The sequence below is a fragment of the Mytilus californianus genome, unplaced genomic scaffold, assembly GCF_021869535.1.
Source record: "Mytilus californianus isolate M0D057914Y unplaced genomic scaffold, xbMytCali1.0.p SCAF_8, whole genome shotgun sequence".
In the NCBI taxonomy this organism is placed as follows: domain Eukaryota; kingdom Metazoa; phylum Mollusca; class Bivalvia; order Mytilida; family Mytilidae; genus Mytilus; species Mytilus californianus.
The window spans coordinates 104,920,766-104,944,801 of record NW_026262734.1 but is presented as its reverse complement, the minus strand read 5'-3'; the positions used below and the strand labels follow the sequence as shown (position 1 = coordinate 104,944,801).

The 24,036-nt window shown below is 32.4% G+C and overlaps 1 protein-coding gene and 1 long non-coding RNA gene across 4 annotated transcripts in view; one reads left to right on the top strand and one right to left on the bottom strand.

Annotated features, from left to right (window-relative positions):
• LOC127710850 (uncharacterized) overlaps window positions 1-24,036 on the bottom strand; it is a 41,818-nt gene that overhangs the window by 13,601 nt on the left and 4,181 nt on the right. The window lies entirely within an intron of this gene.
• On the top strand, window positions 5,038-15,276 carry LOC127710851 (uncharacterized). 3 transcript variants are annotated; one of them, XR_007986362.1, is made up of 4 exons: window positions 5,038-5,343; window positions 13,728-13,879; window positions 14,186-14,274; window positions 15,199-15,276. It is a non-coding gene; the product is annotated as an uncharacterized LOC127710851 (long non-coding RNA). The 3 variants fall into 3 exon arrangements; XR_007986361.1 differs by lacking the exon at window positions 5,038-5,343 and adding an exon at window positions 9,687-10,262; XR_007986360.1 differs by lacking the exon at window positions 5,038-5,343 and having other exon boundaries at window positions 13,132-13,879.

Below are 24,036 nucleotides of genomic sequence, written 5' to 3'. Positions count from 1 at the left end.
AATATTCCCAAATACATGTGTCCATTATTTCGTTCAATCAAATCTATCTGAAAGATTAAATAATAAAAAAAAAAAAACCAGTTCATATAAAAAATTGCTTGTAAATATGCACGAGTCAACTTCCACATTAAGATACAGGATTCACGTAGTTAAAGACTGTTTTGTGATTATAACATTCGGTTGAGGCAAACTAAAGTTAGAGAACTGAAATGAATAATTCGGCGATTTTTATGTTCATAAAGGAGCATAACCTAATAACAATAAAAGTGATGCGAGTAAATTTCGAGCCTGACTTGTTTTTGTGGTAATAAGCATTGTGTATGAGTTTTATAACATTTGGTTGAGGCAAACTAAAGTTAGAGAACGGAAACGAAAAATTCAGCAATGTTTTTTTTGTTTATGAAGGGGCTTAACTCAAGAACGGTAGAAGTGACGCCACCAATTTCTATCTTGATCTGTGTTTTATGGTTATACGTATGCATTGTGTATACGAGTTATTATTTTTGCTTGAGGCAAACTAAAATTAGAGAACAGAAGCGAAAAATCCAATAATTTTTATGTTTATAAAGGGGCATAACTCAAGAATGGTAAAAGTAACGCCACCCAATTTCGAGCTTGATATGTATTTTGTGGTAATAAGCATTGTGTATAAGTTTTATATCATTTGGTTAAGATAAACTAAAGTTAGAGAACAACCATGTTTGGGGACGTTCGGGATGGACGGACGGGACATACAGACATGGGTAAAACTTGATGCCCCCACCGCTACGGAGGGGTCAAACACATATTCATTCATAACATATTTGAATACCAGTAATAATTTTCCAAGTATAAAAGTGATATAATCCTCTTTTCAAAGAAAACATGAACTCGATATCACGTTACAAACTGTACATCTGTCCCTTTTTTTTTTACGTTGCCTTAACTGCTTTTTTATGCTGATAAAGTTATATTTCAACTCTGTCTGAGTGTCATCTTTTTAAAAGGAATCTTGTATATTCACCAAACAACAATCTATTAATCAATAAACGATATCAATCACCTTACTTGTAGCTATCATACTGCATATGACAATTTTCCAATGATGCATTTTTCAAGAGCATAAGTATTGCCTTTTGATACAATTAAATTAACCCCTTGTCATTCTCAATAAAATGCTCCGCTGGGCGCAGCTTGATACGACCGCAGAGGTCGAACCCTGAACAGTTGGGGGCAAGTATGGACACAACATTCAAGCTTGATACAGCACTGAATTTGGATTGTGATTAAATATTTGACACAGCATAGGTTTCTGACACAGAATGAATGGGGTCTAAGAACTTAATTTTTTTAAATTTACCTATTCAAACCATATCATTATTATTTGCTTTTATATATAAATCAGAAATAACCAATTTTAAATAGAACATTTTAAAGAAAAAAAAAGGAGAAAAAAAATCCCCCCCAACTTTTTGAACCCCCTTATGATTCATCACCCCCAAACTCAATACCAGCCTTCCCTTTGTGTTATGGTACCTTGCAGTACAATTTCAGAGAGATCCATACACTTGAACACAAGTTATTGTCTGGAAACTAGAAAAATGCTTGTTTTTTTGGCCCCAAATTCCTAAATGTTTAGGGCAATTACCCCCGAACTCAAACCCAGCTTTCCCTTTGTGATATGGAACCTTGTAGTACAATGTCATACAGATCCATACACTTACACATAAGTTATTGTCCTGAAACTAGAAACATGCTTGTTTTTTGCCCTTTTTTGGCCCTTATTCCTAAAATTTTAAGGCAATTACCCCCAAAATCCATCATTGCCTTCCCTTTGTGGTATGGTACCTTGCGGTACAATTTCAGAGAGATCCATACACTTGAACACAAGTTATTGTCTGGAAACTAGAAAAAATGCTTATTTTTGGCCTTTTTTTGGCCCCTTATTCTTAAACGTTTTGGGCAATTACCCCAAACTCAATTCCAGCTTTCTCTTTGTGATATGGAACCTTGTAGTACAATTTCAGAAAGATCCATACACTTACACACAAGTTATTGTCATGAAACTAGAAAAATGCTTGTTTTTTTGCCCCTTTTTTGCCCCTTATTCCTAAAATTTTGAGGCAATTACCCCCAAAATCAATCCCAGCATTCCCTTTGTGATATGGAACCTTTTGGTACAATGTCAAAGAGATCCATACACTAACATTCAAGTTATGTCTGGAAGTTACAAAAATGATTATTTTTGGCCCCTTTTTGGCCCCTTATTCCTTAACTGTTGGTACCATAACCCCCAAATTCAATCCCAACCTTCCTTTTCTGGTATTGAACCTTATGGTAAAATTTCATAGAGATCCATTCACTTAAACTAAAGTTAGAGTGCGAAAACCAATGTGTCTTTGGACGACGACAACGCCGGACGACGACGACGACGACGACGATAACGTCATACCAATATACGACCACAAAATTTTTTTGCGGTCGTATAAAAACATGAAATAAAACTGCCAAACTACTCTTTACAATAATCTTAGGATACGAACAAATTCTTTCATTAAACATTATGATTTAATTTGTAATATTGATGTGCTAGTCATCAAACATGACCATATTGACAGATCCTGGTTTAAAAAAGACACACAAAGTTAAAAGGTTGATGAAGATAATACAACATACCTCTTTATTATCCTCATTCTGATAGTTTTCCTTGAACATGTTGAATGATTCTTGCTCTTCATTATGTTCTGTACTAGTCTTTGTTTTCTATAAATAATTAAATGTGTAAATCAATAAGCATAACTTTAATTTTCTGAAAACTATATCACATTCAAGGTGCCCAAGGGCAAATAGTCCTGCAAAGATGTGGAATGTGCATGCTAAGCATACCCACTTGTAACTCAAAGTGTGAGAAAATAGGAAGTAGATGTCCATAAAAGAAATCACACTTTCCAATTCATCCCCGTCAAAATCTTGACCAATTATGACGTCATTTTGCCAAGTAGTTTCTGAGAAAAATGTAATGAAAATGGTTGTTGAAAAAAGAGATGGGTGGAAGAACAGACAACGATACAGACGAGGTGATTGCTGTGCTAGGAGTGTAGGAGCAGATCTAGAGGTCTTATATTTTTTTTTGTTCTTTTAAATCTTTTCATAAATGTCCTACAACTTTCCCTAAAATTTACATTTTAAAGTGGCTTAACTCCCGATCATAAAAAGTTGACTCAGATTGCACAATGCACCCTTTTTGTGCATATTGAAATTGTTGCAAGAACAAAATGGGATACTAGTATTAAGTGGCATTTCATCATAAGCAAATTAAATGGGTGTGTAGAAAAATTTGCCCTAAGCATATTAAAATTGCGTCAAATATGACTGTTTTAAAAGCGTCAGATAACTTTTGAATTATTTAAGAAGTTGAATATTATAAGTATTAACGATGGGCAGATGGGTATAAAAGTTAATAAGCAATGATTTTCAAACTAATTCAACTTCTTTCTGATATCAGCATTTTTCATAATTGTCATATTAGTCTGTGGTTCTCCTTACTGATCCAAACTCAATCTTTAACATGCTACACATGCAATAGCTTTATACTTAATGAATCATGGTTGAGGTGGACCCATATAATCTCCAGAGAAATGAGAAGTGAAAATTCTGATGAAGCTATAGATACCAAATATCATTGTATTACCAATAATGGTTCATCTTAAACTAACCTTATCAAAAACTTTAACATGTAAAGTAAGCAAATGTTTCAGAGAGAATAGACGATGAAGGAGCAGCCGGATCTAATCGCTGTAGAAATAAGATATGCAAATGATTGTACAACTGCACACCACATATCAAGCCCCTCTCTCTAAAATTCATAGTATATTCCTTCTAGACTAACCGATACATTGCACGCATTTTTAACATAATGACTTCTAATACACTCATTACAATTAAGGCCGAACTATTGTCAAAACATGAGTGGGCGTATTGCGTTTCCGCTAACTTTTCAAAGTTCCAATACTAAGTTTCCGAAAACATAAAGTATACGTTTCCAGAATTTGTATTTATTACTTTTCCGGAAATTTACCTGGAATTAAATCATAAATATTTGAATATATGTTAGATAATTTTTATTGTACACTTTTATACAAAAACGTTTCTGATATTAAATCTACAATATATAAGATATTACCAGTTGACTACGACTACAAGGACAAAAATTCGGATTTTGGAAAAAATGGCTGACACATTTCTTTGGTTTGGCTTACTTGCCAAACAATAATATTGAAGAATGATTTGTAGAATTAATAACAGACGCTCCATCTGACGATAAATGCATGAAGCTTGCAGATTACATATTGGAATTTTATATAGATGGCAATTCGAGATTTCCACCAACCAATGGTTCCGAGTATTTTAATTTCCACTTAAACGAGCAGTTTTACGCTAGCCATCCTAACCTATTAGTCTTTGTCGATGTTCTATCAAAACTGCAAACAACATCATCGTAAAGATGAGAACTTTATCTATTAAAGCACCCGTTCGAAAATATGAAAAGGAGAAGATGGACTTCCTTGTTGAAAAAAAAACACAAAACTTTTAAATGGTGAATGTACTACTGTGGACTTTGTACGACGTGTTGGCTACAATTTTATTATGACTTTGCTTTCGTTCAACAGGTATTCCTTAATTAATTTCCCGGAAAAATTATAATTATTTTTTTTTCAGGAATCGTAACTATTTTCCCGCAAAAGTAAGGTATTTCTTTCCGGAAACGTGAACTTTTTTTCCCGGAAACGTCATTTTTTTTTCCTGGAAAAGTAATGCCAATTTCCGGAAAGGTTAAACGCCAATATGGGGCTATGAGTTATATTAACTTTAATCTTCTTCACTTTCAAACCTTTTGCAAAGAGATAAGAAAGGACACTTTTATAAAACATCAATTATGATTCATAATTTCAGCATTCTAAGATACTGGTTTCAAAAAGCCAGTTAAAAGTTTAAACTTTTAAATTACCTTAGTCTCTAGATTTTCCTCAAAATTTATCCTACAATATTCTACGGTATAGTCTTCAGGGTCGGATCCAGGGATATTGAAGGGGGGAAGGGGGGGGTAATCGATAAAACTGAGTCTATAATGGCGAGTAGAGTTTTTCTATATTTAAAATGAAATTTAATATATTCTTCAATCAAGAGGTGGGTGTCACTGCTCTATCATGTATCTAAATGTTATATTCAAAGTTGTTCTTGTTTATTATACAGTGATCGATATTAATCTATGTAGTGCAATCGTAAAAACTTATGCAAATTGATATTCGCTGATGCGGATCGATCGAGGATTTCAAAAGGGGCACGAGCAGGGCAACGCTAGAGGTGAGACTTGTAAAACGTTTAATATGTATTGCATAAATGTCGTTCCATGAGGGGATCCCAGTATCATTGACCCCCACCCCTAATCCCACCTCTAATTTACTGAGAAAACTAACCTCCAATTTCTTGAACTGTGATGAATGTTGCATATATACGAAACTGGAATTTAAGACAGTTCCCGTCTATTTTCAACTTCCTCCGTCTAATGTCCACTTGTCTGTCATCTTCGTTGCACGTACATAGAGAATAATACCAAGTAATCATACATATACAAACTTATTGATCCGTGTCGTCTTGTAATTAATAAATATCTTGTGTTTCCATTTGAAGTCTTCTCGACAAGTGGTAACACTAGGGGGCCTACAATCAACGTACGCGTGCATTACATAAAATTGATAAAAGGCTTTTAAGCCGCGAGTTGTTTGGTGTAATTAGTAATATTTTAACAACTTCTGATAGATATGCGACACTAGTTTGATAACATAAATTAAAAAAATCGAATGTTGTAAATTATTTGAATCTGTGTCAATTCATAGGGGTTATTAATGTGTTTTCATTTTATACCCTTCAAATAACATAATATGCTTATAAAATTGGACTACAAAAGTATAAGGGTCTGGATAAATGGTCCTGACTCAATCGATTTTGTATTCTTTAATTTTTTTAAATATTTTTTTTCTATTCTTTATAATTTTTCTCATTATTCTCTATTTGATCACCCTTTTATTTTCTATTCTTTATATTTTTGGTCTTTTTTTCTCTTTATGTTATATGTTTTGTTCGTTATTCTGCGTTTCCCCCATAATTCTATATTCTGTAAACTCCACCCAGACCCTCAAGTATTATTCACGATAAATAGGCGATTGGGCATGGGTACCCTTTTTTCTCACCCTTTCTTCTATTTGTTTTAAAAGATTTGTAATAAATTCATTATTTTATGTTTAACTTATCTTCATTTGTGCTTGCTTTCGTAATTTAACTACAATTTTACAATTTACACACTAGTTTATACGTGCTGCCTTTAGTCCGGATAAAATAGATAAAAAAATATTGAAATGTTAAAAAAAATGTTAATACAAGAAAGAAAAAAAGAGGGTCTATGTTCTAAGCTCTGACTAGTTATTCCTAGTATAGCTATTCCATGTTACGGCATATCTGTTTCTTTTACATGCAGGATATATATGCATGCATGATACAAAAAATGCATAAAAAATAAAAAAGAATAATACAGCATCAAAGAATTGTCCAAGAAAGGAACGGAAAGTGAAACAATTTAACAATTTAACAGAACACAAACCGGTGTTACAAGTACAAAGGTCTCGTCACAAATTACTTGTAAAAAGGTATTGAAATGATACGATATTATAGGGAAGATGCTTGTTGGAAAACTGGAAAGCCTGCATCTAGGACAGGATAGTACTTTAGGGACAACCATGTCTCTAGTTTTTAATTTTAACCTATGAATTTCCTGGATTGTTAAAAGTCGGGCAAATGAATTATGGCTTCAATGTACACATATGATTCCTTAAGAAGATTATGAATTTATCATTTCTTTGGTTTCAATGAAATTGTCAAATGATTCTGATTTTTAATTTAACTGAATGTTAAATGATTTGAAACACATAGAAAAGAAGAGAAAAGGGGAAAGTACATGTAAGCTGACCCTGAAGTAAGATTGTGTTTATAATAGCAAAAATGTCATATTTTTTTCTAATTGGGGAAAAAAATAATTAAACAGAATAAACTAAAAAGGGGGTTTATACTCTAAGCTTGGTATACTATTTCCAGCTCGAGATTTCCAGTGCAGTCACCAGTGCATGTTCACAGATCGCAGTTGTAGTAAAACTTTCAAATCATGCAGAAAAGTATATTCGCTTTGTCCGTTTTCCAAGACTTATTTTTACGCATTTTGCCTCCAATGATACAGGTAAAGGTAAGGGGGTAAACAGCAATTCTGGTGTGCTTTTACACTTTATTCTTCTCAGTTTACATGCCACGCTATTGCCAAGTTATGACGTCCGTCCTAATGAGTATAGACATTTGTTTACAAAGCATGCAATACCATTCTCTCTTTTTCTCTTAAGTCGTCTTTTATTAGATATAAAACACAAGCTCAAATTCTCAAAACGTCCAACAATACGCGCATTTGCAATCCGACACCTCATCCGGAATGCTTAACGATGACATTGATTATTTGTGCATGCGCAAACGGATTGCCGAACAAATAGAAATATTAACTTTTCTTCCGGCTTGCCGATTCATATATATTTCTGATAGAACAAATCAAGTCATTACTACATGTATACAAATCCTTGAACAAATATATAAAATGGGAAAATTATAATTATCACGAATAAAGTAAGTTAGAACAGAAGATGCGTGAAAAAATGAAAATTTTTAAATTAGAAAAAAATTACCTAAATAGAAAATAGTTACACCTATGGTACAACCAAGAATTTGTATTATATTAATAGTAAGAAGGATTTGGCATCTCGTGGTTTATCGTCTGGCGAGACTTCGCTACTCGCCACTACTACTTGTCATTTACGATATCGGACCATTATAATTTGGTTATTATTTTGTATACATGATCTAGTTATTTTTTAATTTTTGTTTCGTATAGACATACAAAATCCTTGGTACATCCATGGAAGTATTATATTGTCAATATTATACTTTCATGGTACAACCATGTTATCTGAATAGATCTCCGACTGTGTCACACTCACGACTGGAAAGTTGGTATGTGCTGCTGATCAGTTTATAGACACTTAAGGGTGACTTAATTCAATAACGAAACCGCGACTAAAAGAGTTTTCAGCATTTAAAGACAAAAAAGACGATTTTTTAGTTTGCTGAACGTGTAGCGGCTAAAATTACGTGCATATCCAGGACTATAGAAAAAAATTATCAATAAATCCAGTAGATAGGCTCGTAGTGAAATGTCCTCATTGTCTTGTGTAAAAAGCTCTTTTGAAGTCCCCGCAGGTACATGTATAATCAACTTTGTAGTAAGTGCTTCGGTACTGTCATATAATTTTTACGTTAATTCGCCATTTATTAGTTTATAAATTACATATAAAACAATAACCCGGATAAATGATTCCCGACCCATGATAGTGCTTGTATTTTATAAGAGGATAACGAAATTAGCGAATTATATTTATAACCTTGATGGAATAAACCACTTTTTTATGTACCTTTTTACCGTAAGGTGCTCGCGTAATTGTTTATATGAAGATTGATTAGGATGACGATGAGAACGATGTATAATGTCCAGTGGTAACTATTACATACATATCCAGACGACAACCTATAATGGTTTACTTTCATATATTGTGACTTAGATGGAGAGTTGCATATTGGCACTTAAACCACATCTGCTTATATCTATTATGATATTAATATGTTTTGTACTAGACAAGCTGAGCCAGGTTGATGACGTGTTTATTCAGAAGATAAAAAAAACTCTTCAGGAAGACATGTTACTCTGCCAAGACACATTATTCTAACTTCAATCGTACCAGTCTTCAAATGCTTTCATTACCAATAAACCAATATGTTTTCTTAACCTTCATTATTTGTTTGGCCGGAACAATGACATAATATCGTGGAACAGCCATTGCCTTTTGTACGGAAAGCGGGAACAATAAGCTAATTCTACTAGTATTCCGGTATTCCAGACGACAACGAAAAAAAATCAACATGCAAATATATATGGGGAACCAGTATACCGTTATTTACACATCAGACTGTACTGGTTATACCGAAACTTTGGACAAACCAAACCAGGTACTTCATATATGAGTAATTACGCCCTCAATTTTATAGAATTCATTCATAACTATTTGTATCATTTGTAATCATCAGTCAAATGTATTCTACAAGGATCACCAGTCCTTTACCTTTCATTTGATATCTAAATGACTTACCAAAAATTGTTTTGCATAGTTTGATGTTTACACCTATACGTAAGAACTACTTTGTTTTAAATATGTACTAGCTACTTTCCTTTTTGACCGTGCCCAATTTGGTGGTGTAACATCTTACGAATTCTATTCAAATTCCTTTTGCAAAATATTTCGCTCTTGTTGGTGCTAGGGGCCGTCTTACACTTGCAGTGAGGTGAGAGCCTTTTTGCTCCGTGTTGAAGGTCTCAATGTGACTTTGAGATTAAATACAGCAATTAAAGCGCTGTTCCGTTGCTTTTTGTGTGTTGTTTATTGCTGTTCTTATACTGATTTTGTGTCATGGATTGATACCCCATATCCTTTGTTTTTCTATGGAAAAAGAGATGTTGCTTTAAAAAAAAAATAATATAAGAATTGGTATGTTTAAAACTTCGATACTACTAGTAGAACATAAACTAAGACATGGTGGTCCTCTATTTTAGGGTACACTGAAAGTGTAATATTTATTCATTCCTTATAGGACGCAAAACGTTTGCTGTCTCATGAAATTCTGATGATTGACGTAGTAAAAAACTTCATGTTTTAGAAAGAAGATGGATACCTCAAAACTTGATTTTTAATTGTAGGAACTAAATGAAAAAGAGAAGTGTAATATGAAATCTTATGATTCTTTTTACATTCTACAAAAATGATTAGTTATCCTATGCTAATTAGCCATATCATATTTTGATTACCACATACCGTGGCCATCATATAAACCTAATAAACATCCGACTGTAAAATTTCGCACGATAGATAATGACGAACAAACGACGGAAATTACATAACAGATCCACAGCGTGTGCATTTGACTCTATCTTAATAAATTTGTCAGTACATGGAGGAAAGGTCCGTTTCAAATATTATTCAAAGATTAGGAGCATATATTCAATACTCCATTTGTTTATTGTTCTTGTCGTGGTTGTAACGGCACCAGGAACAGGAACAGATCAGGAGAGATAACAGAAGTCTGTAAGTATCTATTTTATGTATTTATATATTTACATAGATATCATAAGCCTTTCATGTCTGCTGTTGACAAATTTTCATATAATTATATGCACTGTTTTAGTAAACCACAGATGTTCTTTTCGAACTTAAAAAACCTCCCTGAGAAGACACACCTCATTCGAATCTTTCTTCTCAAATGTATGCCTAAATGTATATCAAATTGATAATTTTTATGGACAGCATTTTCGAATACTTCTAAAAAAATGTATTAATTCCAACGGCAGGAAATTTTAAATGGTAAATCGTATACATGTTATCTCGGGGGATATGTTCACACTAAACCATGTTAACAGTGCATTTTTCACAAATATAAAATAAAATGTTATATTATGCAAATTTTAAAACATTATATCACAACGATTCGGAAAGAATGGAATTGGTCTCAAGAACCTTCGCCTGGTTAGGGTACACAAAATGAAAACCCGACCACAGCCGATAGGAGAGGGGGGTCGGACCTTTATCGGGACTCCGGGATCGGGTGTTTTTAAGCTCGGGATTTCGGGATTGATCCTTTCGGGATCCGGGAATTCTTTTTTCGAATTTCGGGATGTCGGGATTTAAATTTCTTTAAATTCGGGACCTCAGGATTTCATGTTTTTAAGCCCGGGATTTCGTGATCAGGACCCCTCCGACCCCCCCCCCCCCCCCTCATAGGAGGTATGGACCTCATTTTTCTCTATATTTGTTTGTGTATTTATTTAATTTAGTAAATACTTCTTTATATTTAAACTTATTTTTACCTATCCAATGCGTTCTGACTTGATCTTGTCGATACGATGTAACAATAACAGTAGTTCATATCAGAGACATAAAATATAATGTATTATATATATGTATTAAAATGAGGCATGCAAATAACTATTATCGTAATATTGTATGGATAATAAATTTTGCACAAAACTTGAAGAACAGCTATAACATAAAGAAAATTTCGTTACATGAATGAATGTCGTAGGAATTTAGGGAGCTACCATTTGATTTTTTTGGGGGGGGGGGGGGGGGGGGGGTGATGCTAGGATGAACTAAGAAAAAAAAGGCAGGACAGAATAGAGTGATAAATAAAAAGGCAGGCCAAAATTTTCCATCCTAGCCCCCCCCCCTCCCCCCCCAAAAAGAAAATCAAATGGTAGCTCCCTTAGAACGTACCAATTCATCATGTTCATACTTGTTTTTTCGCGGGGTTTTAGTTTAGTTCAAATATATTTTATTTGTAAAAGTAGCAAAAGAGATTGGACACAAGTTTTAACAACATTAGTGACGTCCTCTCCCGTGGGGTTTTAGAGAAGGTAAACATTCAGACGAAAAAAATCGTTTCTTAACTCTGGAAGAGTTCAAAAGATGAAAAGGTGACACAATTTGCGGATAATTAAGCGTTCAACCATTTAATTTTTTGGTTATAAATAATGCCATGTTTATTTTCGTTTGAAAAGTTTCTCAGGTCCTTTGATAGCTTACTATACGGTATGGATTTTTCTCCTTTCTGGCCGTACAAATGTACGTGGTCTATTGTTACTTAAATATACGTCATTAGGACTCTTCTGCCTCTTGTGGATAGTTGTCTTGTTGGCAACCATACCACATCTCCTTATTTTATGTATATGTTTCTTTATTCTACATTGGCTAGAGGTATAGGGGGAGGGTTGAGATCTCACAAAACATGTTTAATCCCGCCGCATTTTTGCGCCTGTCCCAAGTCAGGAGCCTCTGGCCTTTGTTAGTCAGTATGTTTTTTTAATTTTAGTTCATTTATATGTTTTGGAGTTTAGTATGACGTCCATTTTCACTGAACTAGCACACAATTTTATTTAGGGGCCAGCTGAGGACCACCTCCAGGTGCGGGATTTTCTCGTTGCATTGAAGACCCATTGGTGGCCTTCAGCTGTTGTCTGCTCTTTGGTCGGGTTGTTGTCTCTTTGACATATTCCCCATTTCCATTCTCAATCTTATATATATTTCTTATATCATGAGTATTAAATTTGCAGTAACGCTTACTATGGACGTATGTTGCACTGCATTATCATATTCCTTGCCTAAAATGAGACCTGGGGACAAAATACGTGCAAGTCGGTTATTTTAATATCTTAATATTTTCATACACGGATGTATGCATTTCACTTGATACGGTCCTCTGAGTTAAACAGTTAAACTATGATTAAACAGTTTAAATCAGTCAATCAATACAGTTCACTTCCTTTATCAAATGAGTGCAGCTTTTCAAACTTCTTTTTCATCTCAGTTTATTTTGGCACCTCCTGCAGGAATGATAAATTTCACTACCATTGAGTAATACCATTGTCTGACTTTTCTCTTGAAGAAAAATAGTAAAATTGTAGGCTTTAGTATATACCGGTATATCATGTAAATGTATATTGCACGGACCGAAAAGCACAGCATTTATTATTAAATGTTGTGAAAGATCAAACTCTGGAAGAAAAATAGTGTAAGTCCAGCATAAGTATAAACATATATACTGGCTTCAGCCATAGTTATTTTAACCATTGGTTACGATGTTTTTATTTGTAAAAGGTTGAATTGAATTAACAAAATGTAAATGTTCAAACATGAGATAAATTTACTGCTTATAGACCATTATTAACACATGACATAGGCAAATTCTCTTTTTTCTTATAGTGCTTTAATCTGGATAATGCACAGTAAAGGTGTGCATTAACTACCTCAGATATACTGCACTGTTCAAATGAACTCTTATCTTCAGGGGCGGATCCAGTTTTTTTTCAAAGGCATAGGGGTGTTATTCCATAAAAATAAGTTTGTCAATTTTAGGATTAAACTTAATTTATTTTCCAATCAAAAAAAAAGGGTGGGTGGGGGGTATGGGGGGGGGGGGGGGGGGGGGGGGGGGGGGGTAAGTAAACTTTTTTTAAAACATTAAATTTCACAATCTTTGTTAATGGAAAAATAAATGTTCTTAGAAAGGTATCTCTATCTTCAGAGTTTTATATGAAAATTATTTTATTTTGTCCGTCTGGCAGGTTTTAATTGACTTCGACCTCATTTTCATAGTTTATTTGACAGTTTTTAGTTGTGTGGTTGGATCAATTTCTCGAGCATTATAAGCAATAGGTCAATTATATGTAGTGTATGGAACAATTGTGAGGTGCCTGTCTGTTGGTCGGTGTTTACATGACCTTGACCTCATTTTAAAGGTTCATTGATCAATGTTTAGATTTTGTGGTTAGATCTGTTTCTCATGTTCTATAAGCAATATGACAACTATAGTTGGTTCATTGATAATGTTAAGTTTATGTGATAATTGTAGTAACTCCTCCATATTACAGACTTTCAACATGAATTCAATGATAAGTAAATCAAAGGCGAGACATGTGCACTCTTACTTTGGTTATAAAATGTTTAAAGTGTTGATTAAAGTACATGTACCTAAATTTCAATATATTTTTGTTTCAGAGTGCTTAAGGAGCATCCTTAACATTTTGAGAGAAAAATGAAGATTTTGTTGAAGGGGGAAATGTGTTTGGTACATTACTCACATGTTTGCCTGAAGAAGCTGCTGTTCCTTTGGAAACATGTCTTACTTGTTTTCTGATATGATAAATGGGGTAAGTAAACGTATTTTTAACACCAGTCATGTGTTTAAGACTTTATTAAACCTGTTTTTGTTATTTGTGTCTTCAGTTCGCTGTCACCATGACATATACCATTCATCTATTTTAAGACTCGATGATTGATTGATTGATTCGTTATGACTGGCTTAATGTCCAATGGCAAATATTTCATGCATATTCAGGAAGTTGGGAATGATACATGCCAATACTGATAAAAATAAAGGAATATGCTTGTTCTTTATTCTTAAAAACAATAACAGATTAATTGATCCTGCATTAAACTTCAAATATTTCTTGTAGAGTGAGAAAATTGTTTTGAAACACCAGCAAAAAAGACTAGATTGTCATTCAGTCCTGACCCCATACAGTGTCTCTGCAGATGAAGATAGGTATGTAAGAATGAGGTTTTAATTTGATATATTTTTTACTTTTAAATTGTAAAAGTGTGATTAGTAAAAAAAATATTTCAGATTTATTGTGTATTAAAACAACATTGCAAATTGTTTGTTTTGCCTTTTTGACTCTGTCTGTTAAACTTTAGTTTAAATTTTTTTTGGATCAACTTTTGCAACATTCAAACATATTATACATAACATAATTGAAAACTTTAAGATTTTAAGACACATTTATGAACGTTTTTCGACGATTTTAATGTGCTACCTATACAAATGTTCAATTATTTTGAAAGAATTCAATCAGTTATATTTCTGAAAATAAAAGAGATAAAGGTATTATCATACCCATTTACTGTTCCCTGACCTTAACATTACTTTTAATTAATGTACATAAGGATTTGACTGCAAGGGGTTTATTACATATAACAATCAATATATTAAGCTCATATGGGGTTGCTGGATGAACAAACGGATGCAAAGACTAAAAACAATAATGCCCCACTACCAGGGTTGGACATTAGAGGGTATCTGATTGCTCAGGACAAATGAAATAAAAAAAGGGGGGATAACGCATATATATATATACAGCTTCAATTAGTTCTCTCTCTAGCAATTATAAAATCATCTTATCAGCCAATACTAAGAATGTTATCTTGCTGTATCCAGAGGCAAGACTATAAACTACAATAAAGAGAGTGAATAATAAAATAAACAAAATAGACATCATAATTAAGATAAAAAAAAAAGACAGAAAGTTTTTTGACAGTTTCCTCATCATAGATTATACATTTTGGTATGATAACTAAAAATATTAACAAACCAGCTATTTCGATATATTTATTTATATCGTATACTCAAAAGGAAAACATTTTTTTTTCATATTTGAAATTGTTGAAAATTTGTCGTTATTTCTTTCAGATCAGGCCAATCCAGAAACAAGAAAAGGGACAATTTTTAGCACGTTCATCTATGGAGACATGTATCTAAAAAAGCAGATTTTTTCAGTTTTAGTAGAACTTGTTGAACTTTTACTATTTTTAAACTGTTTATTTTACATTTATATGTTGATATTTTGTTTTTTAAAATTGCTGTATTTCTTTCATCTTGCTATTCAGTCCCACATAACAAAATCTGCTGAAATTATTATTTCCATATTTTATAGAAGTGTCCTTTTGCATTGTTGATAGCAGTAAATATATTTTGTCTTAAGTTATGTTTTAAAAACATTCACATCCCAACTCCAAATAAAATACATTTTTATGAATGTTACATGTAAATAGACATGAAAGATAGAATTGTATATGGAAAAAATGTATCACGTGAACATATTGAATATTATCAAAAGCACTGCTGACATAAAATAAATTTATTGTATGTAGTAGACAGTCCTACAGATCAGTGTATTTTTACCTGAAGACATTTTATATATTTTTATAACCAGAAATAGTGTGAGTGTAGAATAAATTTATTTTTTGTCTCAACCTTAACGTAATTACTGTACTTTCATAATAAATTTATTTTATATATTTTTATATTCATAAATTTTAAATCACTTAGAGTGTAGAATAAATGTATTCTGTGTCTCAGCCTCACCATGCAGATTACTGTACTTTCATAATAAATTTATTTTATATATTTTTATATAAAACAAAAATCACATTGAATGTAGAATAAATTTATTCTGTGTATTAACCTCACCATACAGATAACTTTACTTTCGAAATAAATTTATTTTATATATCATTATAATCATAAATTTTAAATCACTTAGAGTGTAGAATAAATTTATTCTGTGTCTCAGCCTCACCATATAGAATACTGGACTTTCAAAATAAATTTATTTTATATATTATTATAATCATAAATCACATTGAATGTAGAATAAATTTATTCTGTTCTCAGCCTCACCATACAGATAACTTTCCTTTCAAAATACATGTAAATTTATTTTATATATTATTATAGTCATGCGTCACATTGAATGTAGAATAAACTTATTCTGTTTTAAAAATTTCTAGAACTAATAATAGGTATTAAGGCTCTATAAAATAAATTTATTTTATAAGTTATCATAAATACAGAAAAGCACCATGCATTCAGAATAAATTTATTCTATGTTGCATCCTTTACAGAGAGTTGACTGAAAATGTACAGCTAAGTGTAGAATTCAGTATAAATTTATTTTGAAATGTAACAAATAAATACTTATATAAAAGAATTGTCTTCGTTTTTCATCTTTTTTACTCAAATACATGGGTTATAGAATAAATTTATTACATTCTGGTCCAAATTAAGCCACTAATTGCACTTGTCAGAAATTGAAGGGAAAAAAGAGGAAAATTGGTTTTTTCCTTTTTTATTCTGCTCCCAGTTCAGTGAGTCTAATTAAATCATTAAATTCTAAACTATTTCGTATCAAACAAATTTGTAATAGAAACAAAGGTTAGGTACTTTTTTTAAAACGGTCTACAGAACTGAAATTGTAAAATTTATTGTTGAGAGGTTTTATACCATTTGTATTTTGTTTGTCACGAGCTGCATATACGCTAAATGACTATAAGTTTTAATGGTTATCACAAATTAATATCTGCAACAAGTCAAAAGAAAACGATTAAATATGGAATTGGAAATACGTATTAAATACAGAACAAAGGCAACCCAAAAAGAGAAACAGGCTGGTAACAACCGTTGCCGTATAGTTTTTCTGCACTTGTAGTCAGGTCAAGGTCCTCGGCTATCGCCTCGGACTTGACCTGACTGCTCGTGCAGAAACACTATACGACTGGTTGTTACCATCCCGTTTATTTTGTTACTTTTGTTTTGCATCTTGTATGACGTTTTTAATTACAAAGTGATACATTTTGCATTTAATACGATTGCATATTGAAAAGATTGAACACAAAAAAAGTAGTTTAATGTCCTCTTTCGTAGGCACTTTATATTTTAATTACAAAATAAATTGCCAAACGTGGGGGTCTTTTAGTTTTACCTCCCACCTTTGCAAGTGTGTAATGTCGGCTCTTACGCCCCTGCATTAATGCATACCTCTCCACACAAAGAAAACAGCATAAAATAAATACGTACACAAAAATATCAAAAAAACAAAGCCAAACAAAGAAATAGGTTTTTTCTCCTCAATTCCCAATTTGTAATGGGAGGGGGGGCAATTTTCCCCCTTCCCTGGCTCATACCCCTTAAAAAACAAAGATATTCAACAAAATATGAATGACGTATTTTAGATATTTAAAAATTCATCGACGTATGCAAATGAAATAAGAAAGCGTAATCTGACAAACGTAATACAACATGTATAAATTTTGTAAAAATTAATAAAATGAAGAACAAAATATATAAATATAAAAAAGGCTGTTTCTCTTTTTTAATGGGGAATGACATGTAATGAAAAAACCTTGATTTTGTCTCGTATTAGATTTTTTTATCCACTTATTTTGGAAATCATTTTTTGTGTGTGTTAATTTTCATGCTCATAACAATTATGTGGTATTCGAGTAGACCGGAGTATCGATCACGTGACACACTTTATTTTTTCAATTCCATCCCTATATCCGAAATGGGTGGTAGTTTTTTTGACGTTGAGACTGAAGCAAATTCCTTGAACATGAAGAGGAAAGGGGAAAAATCCTCCGTTTAATTCGATTTAGACGTTTTGAAAGATTTCAGCTTGAGGATTATGTACCATTTGTTGTTTCAATGCAAAACATATGAAAAATTTATAGAAAATCCACAGCCTTTCCCCTTGTACTCTAATATTTGACAATTTGGTGCTTGATACGATTATTGCATGCAGCGCTAACAATGATTTAATTAAAACAAGTTTTTAAATTAAGATATTGGTTAAAACAAATATAAATATGAACCAATTCAAGTACACCTTCTAGGGTGCGCTCGACTTCAGTGACTCGGCACGAGGTTTTTTGGAATGTAAAGGTTGTTTAGGATTTTTTGTAAACAATAAACGCTGTTATCATATACTAAGAGTAATTCATTTATAATTTTTACAGTATGATAATAGCATTAAATTTACGTGAGTTCCATATTTTCCGAAATGATGCTTAGCGGGCTGATATGAAAAATTATCAACTGCTTCCGGCTATTATCGCATGCCTTTTCGTAACGTTATCGCATGGCACTCCGGCTTTACTCGTCAAATTCCGGAAAATACATCTCAATGGTACGTTTTCAGTGAAAAACATAACAAAGTAGGATACAAAACAAATATTAGGAAACAGGAAAATATATTATTTAAAATGCAAAATAAATGATACAATAAATGCATTTTTCAAAGTTTACAGCATAATTTAGCAAGTTACTTTACAAATGTTGACTTTTCCAAACAGTGTTCATTGTGTTTTTTTAAATTTTTTTATCGTGAATATAAGAATATATTACACTGTTGTTTTTCTCCTCTTTTGAGGCATATGATAGAAAGATTTCATATCGGAAGTATTACATTTTGCGTCAGCGTCCGTAAACTTTTCACTTATTGAACTTCTACTTGAGAACCAACATATTAAACTGTTATTTGTCTCCATTGTTGAAGCATATGATAAAATGATCATAACATGTAATTTTTCATATCAGATGTTTTATCAGCCCTCGGTCAATATCAGACCTCGAGCCTTCGCCTTTGAACCTTGGGCTGATAATACATCTGATATGAAAAATGCCATGTAATAATCTGATAGCACATCATGGACAAACCAGTGAGTAATCTATGTTTAACATTTTATAACGAAAATCTCTGTATTAAAGTCTGTGGATTTTCTGCAACAATCTTGGAGTTATTTGCTACAAAATCCCAATTTTCTATTAAATGCAATAAAACAATAAATAATATTGCTTTGAACGAAGTTTCCCTTTGGTATATGTACAAAATGGCACATCTCTTTTATTCATTATCGTTGCTGTGTTGATGGTATTGCACTTTGAAAATTTCGTAATTCACATGGCTATAGAAGGGGTCATAAACCTTTTAAAACTGCTAAGCAAATCCACGAGAGGCTTGTACATGGAAACATTTTATGGTTGCAGTTATTCTTGCAGTCAAACATTTTATTTAATTTCAGCATTTTGGGACATAGTTAGCTTTTTTATAACTATAATTTTTATGCACACTTTTCATATAAATTATATTTATAAAACAAGGTAATTAGGTCACAAGGTATGTACACGATAAAGTGCCTATAAACATGATGAACTCACTGAATGCACGAGTGACTCTATTCATAAAAAGTGTCCGTGTAACACCCGTTATTGTACTGTTTTTCTATAGCTCTGCTAAGGGGCAAAGTCGTACAATTAAATGTTGACTTATAATGATAACATACGATTTGTACATTTTATAGTGTTTTTATGGCGATTTAAACAGAACTTTATATAAGACATTGCACAGGTTGGTGTCTTGCGCTGATGATGTTGTTAAATAAGATCTGCTCAAAACACAGCTTCAGATACAAAGTGAAAACATGTTCTGTCAAATCAAATAAAACGGTTATATTATTTATTAAAACAAACAAAGTAAGCTTATATGAATGAAATCGGAAATAAGTATACGTCAATTAGACTCATCCTAACACACTGAATGGTTCTTGTGTAAAAGCGAAACAAATTTACAGCTTACCATGCAACAAAGACGTAATTTGATCTTTACAGATAATCGCGGAATTGTTTTTAGCAATAGATTTACAGCTTAGGCTGTTTATAGTAACATAGGACTGTTTGTTTACCTAGTAATTAGGCTTCCAGTTTTTATCTAGGAATGTGCGGTCTGGGGTTTAGAGAACACCTACATTTTGGAAAAGATACACTTGCAATTCTGTAGAAACATTCTAGGTGTAAGAAGAACAACTCCAAGTTTACAATTCTTTTATTTAAACTTTTTTTTGAAATTATCAATCTAAGATAAATACAAATCAATCAAAACGCATCTTAAACAGGCATTAATTCGTCCAACATTGGCACAACTCATCAAGGGAGATCTTTTCCTTTTCGTATTGTGAATTAAAAACGAAACTGCTTAAACACTTGAATGGTCAGATATTTGTCATGATGCTAGCCTCTAAAACCATTAATCTTGTGTTAACCTATATATAAACATCAATCATAATTTTCCGCTATGAAAACAGGAGGCGCAAATCGTAGCTTTTTTAAAGGACCTACGCCAGGAAACTGTTATTTTTAATTGACACAGTTATTAGTCTTGTCGACAAAACATCGAATCACTTTACAAATCATAGCTAGTATTTTTATCTTTAATATCAACATAAAATTAAAGAGTTGCCCTAAACAGCTCCTAGTACAATATTTCGATTGAGCTAGACGTGCAATCATTTAAAAGATATCATAGTTTTAGCAGACAAGGTTGATTAGCAGTGCATGTTAGCTGAAAAACAAATACTTCGGTAGTGTGTTATGTTTTTCGGGCCTTTTTACTGTAACATTTCAATGAAGGAATCGAACATTTTTATAACAAGTCTAATTTGACTAAAAACTTTAAAATGCTTTGCTGCTTCAAACTTTAAAGTAAGATAATGGTTATCTATTCATCTTCATTAGGCATAAACTCGTAAGGGTGGTATTATAAGCACCTCTTAGATGGGACGTATTATGGTATACTGTAGTTGCATGAACACTTCCCATAAAAACTCAAGTGTGCCTTAACCTATTTTCACAAAAGGTTAACGGAACAGAAGGATGTGAAAGAAGAAAGCTTCTTTTTTTATTTAAAAATTTTTTTCGTAGTGTCATTTCAGTTAAGATGGTTGCTGAGATATCGTTTAATTTTGAAAATTTATGATTTGTCTTTTCACAGTTACGGGATTATGACGTTCAGATTAATAAAAGGTAATATTCTACATGTCATGCCGTATATCAAGTATATTTGGATCAATTTACTACAAACTTTACACTGTTGTTTTTGTTGGTAGATCTTCTGATTTTGAAAATGTTGCCGTTCTAGAGTTATAGGAATTTTAACAGTCGTTTTTGACGCAACATTTATTTCCATATTAATTTTGTCTTTGGCAATTTATAATTGAACAATTATGAATTGCCAAAGACACAAATTTAATCTAACACATGTTTTCCTACACAGCCGATTTACTTACGTATTATTAGATGCCTCCTAAATGTTCCAGTTTATTCTCACAACAATTTTAATGCAAAATATCATGTGCTCTTAGCGTAGCTGTTATTTATATATCATTTGGTTTTATAACATGGAACACATATATTTTGACAAAATTCTTGAACATTATTGGCTGTAATGAGATATCAAGTGTTAGTGTAGTTACATATATAGTCAGATTAGCACTAAGAAAAGTGTTCATCTTTGCCCCTCCTCTCATTTATCAATTAGAATTTGACGCGAAATTATACAGTAAGGTAATCCAGCAAAGGCAAACTTATATATATTTATCGGGTATCGGATCGGATCTGCAATACCCAAACTGTAATCTTTTTTTTTATTTTACTACCTCTTCCTGTCTGGGACATGTCCCCAAATCTAAATTTTAGCCAATAGAATCTTTCCTCATCATAAGACAAGCAATGGGAAACGACATTTGGCACGTCACAATTAACAGATGGTGTGAATATCGTATGAAACTAATAGCTTTGCACCGTGATGCGAAGCAATAATATAGTATTGCATTATTAGATGTACCAATCAACTAGCATCATAGAAGATAATATTAAACAAGTTCTAGCTTAATAAGGTCAGTGTTCAACTATACTACAAGCATATAACTTTTTTCTCAGTTGTGACATCATTGAATGCAACTTATCGCGGTTATTTAATTGGAATGTGTAACATGGCGGATGCTACTAGTTGGCATACCTTTCCGATGAAACTGACTTCCACTCGGTTTCTGAAGATGTTCGAATTGCATAATCTTTAGTTTTCTGTTAAGTATTTTGCTATAGTCCTTTGCCTTTTATCGATTTTCTTTGTGATCATGGCACTAGTAAACCAATTTTGAACGGGAAATAGTCATTTTGATCTGAACATCATCTGAAAATTATTCAGTCATTTTCAGTCTTTCAGTAAATGTTCAGACTTATCCACTGCAGTCAATTCAGTGCTGTTCATTATGATGTTGATATGTACAGATAAAAATAAATACTTAATAGTCTGAACATAGACTGACAAGAACGTAATTGACCGAAAACGAATTGTCTGAACAGTACTGAATTTACCGCAGTACATAAGTCTAAAAATAATTTATAATTCAGTCTTTAACAGGTCAGAAACCCTAGATTTCCTGACGTCAGAATATATTTGCATAGTAATTTCCAAAATAGAAGACAAACATGGCCTTGGAAAACTGACCAATCGACTCAATGAACTGCAATGCATTGTATGCTACTACGAGTTTACTACCACTTAAAAACACGTAGAAATAGTGAGAAAACTGTCAACTAATATAGTGTCTGGGACTCTCATAATAAATGTTTTTGTTCAGCGAATGTGTTAAATGTAAAAAATATAACATAATCTTCAATTTGCATGCTCAGATTAAAAAAAAATATTGTTTACTGGCTTCACGATTCGCCTTTTATTTTTTCGTCTTGTAAAAGTATTTGAACAAGTTTTGTCCATTGTTATGCATTGTACCTGTGCATTTATTTCACGGCGTGCAACAGTGAAATTTCCAATGCAATGAAGTGACCACTGTCCAATTTAAAAATCATTTGAGCTCTTTTAAATCTGTATAATGCCATTTCAAAACCTTTGCCGCTTCGAAAAACACAAAGAACATTGCACTGAAACACTGCTTAATTTCAAGCATGTTGCCGTTGTGGCGTTACAGGCTGCCCGGCAATATGGATGTAACGACAGGCGCAGACTTATCTGCACTGGATGTGTAAACTTTTCATCAGGACCTGATCTAAAAGTAAGTACATCATAATATTCACTATTCTCAAAAAAAATTGTTATCAAAAGCTGGGACGGTAAATTGCTTAACATATTTTGTATACTTTTGTCCATCGATGAAGTCCGTCTGCTGCTAATTGTATCCCAAAATATAACTAAGGTATTTTTATCTTTCGGCTGTTGTCCTATTGAATTATGTGTAATATCTTCAATCATTTAAATGCTCCGTGCTTTGTATATAGAAATAAGAAGATGAGGTATGAGTGCCAAATGAGACATCTCTTCATCCAAGACACACTCTAGTAAAGTAAGCAATCATAGGTTCGACGCTGAAAAGCAACCTATAAAGGGACCAAAAATGACTAGTGTAAATCAATTTAAACGAAATAAACAACGAGAAGAGAAATTATTCAATAAATATGAGAAATATAATAGGGTTAGATCCAACGCTGCAATTTTCACAAAACATATCAAAGTTCACGTCCTTTCGAACATAAACATGTATACATAATAAATGATTTTATTAAGATTGGCAAATATCCGAGTGTGTTAAAAAATTCCAATATCTACATTAGAAGAAAACGAACTTTGCAAAGACGAAAACAAAATGAAACTACAGCTGCTTGCAATGACTGAAGAAAATATTGCTTCATTTCCTTCAGAACAAAGGGAACAGTTTGAAATAGAATAAAAGTCCAAAAAGACTGAAATATGAGAAAAAAAACAATTCATATAGATTTTGTTAACATTGTCAGACAAGAATTAAGAAATGTCTTGGGCAGTTTTGATGAAATATGATAGATGATATAGGTTTAAAACATGTTTTGTACATGTCAAATTCTAAATGTAAAAATATTACA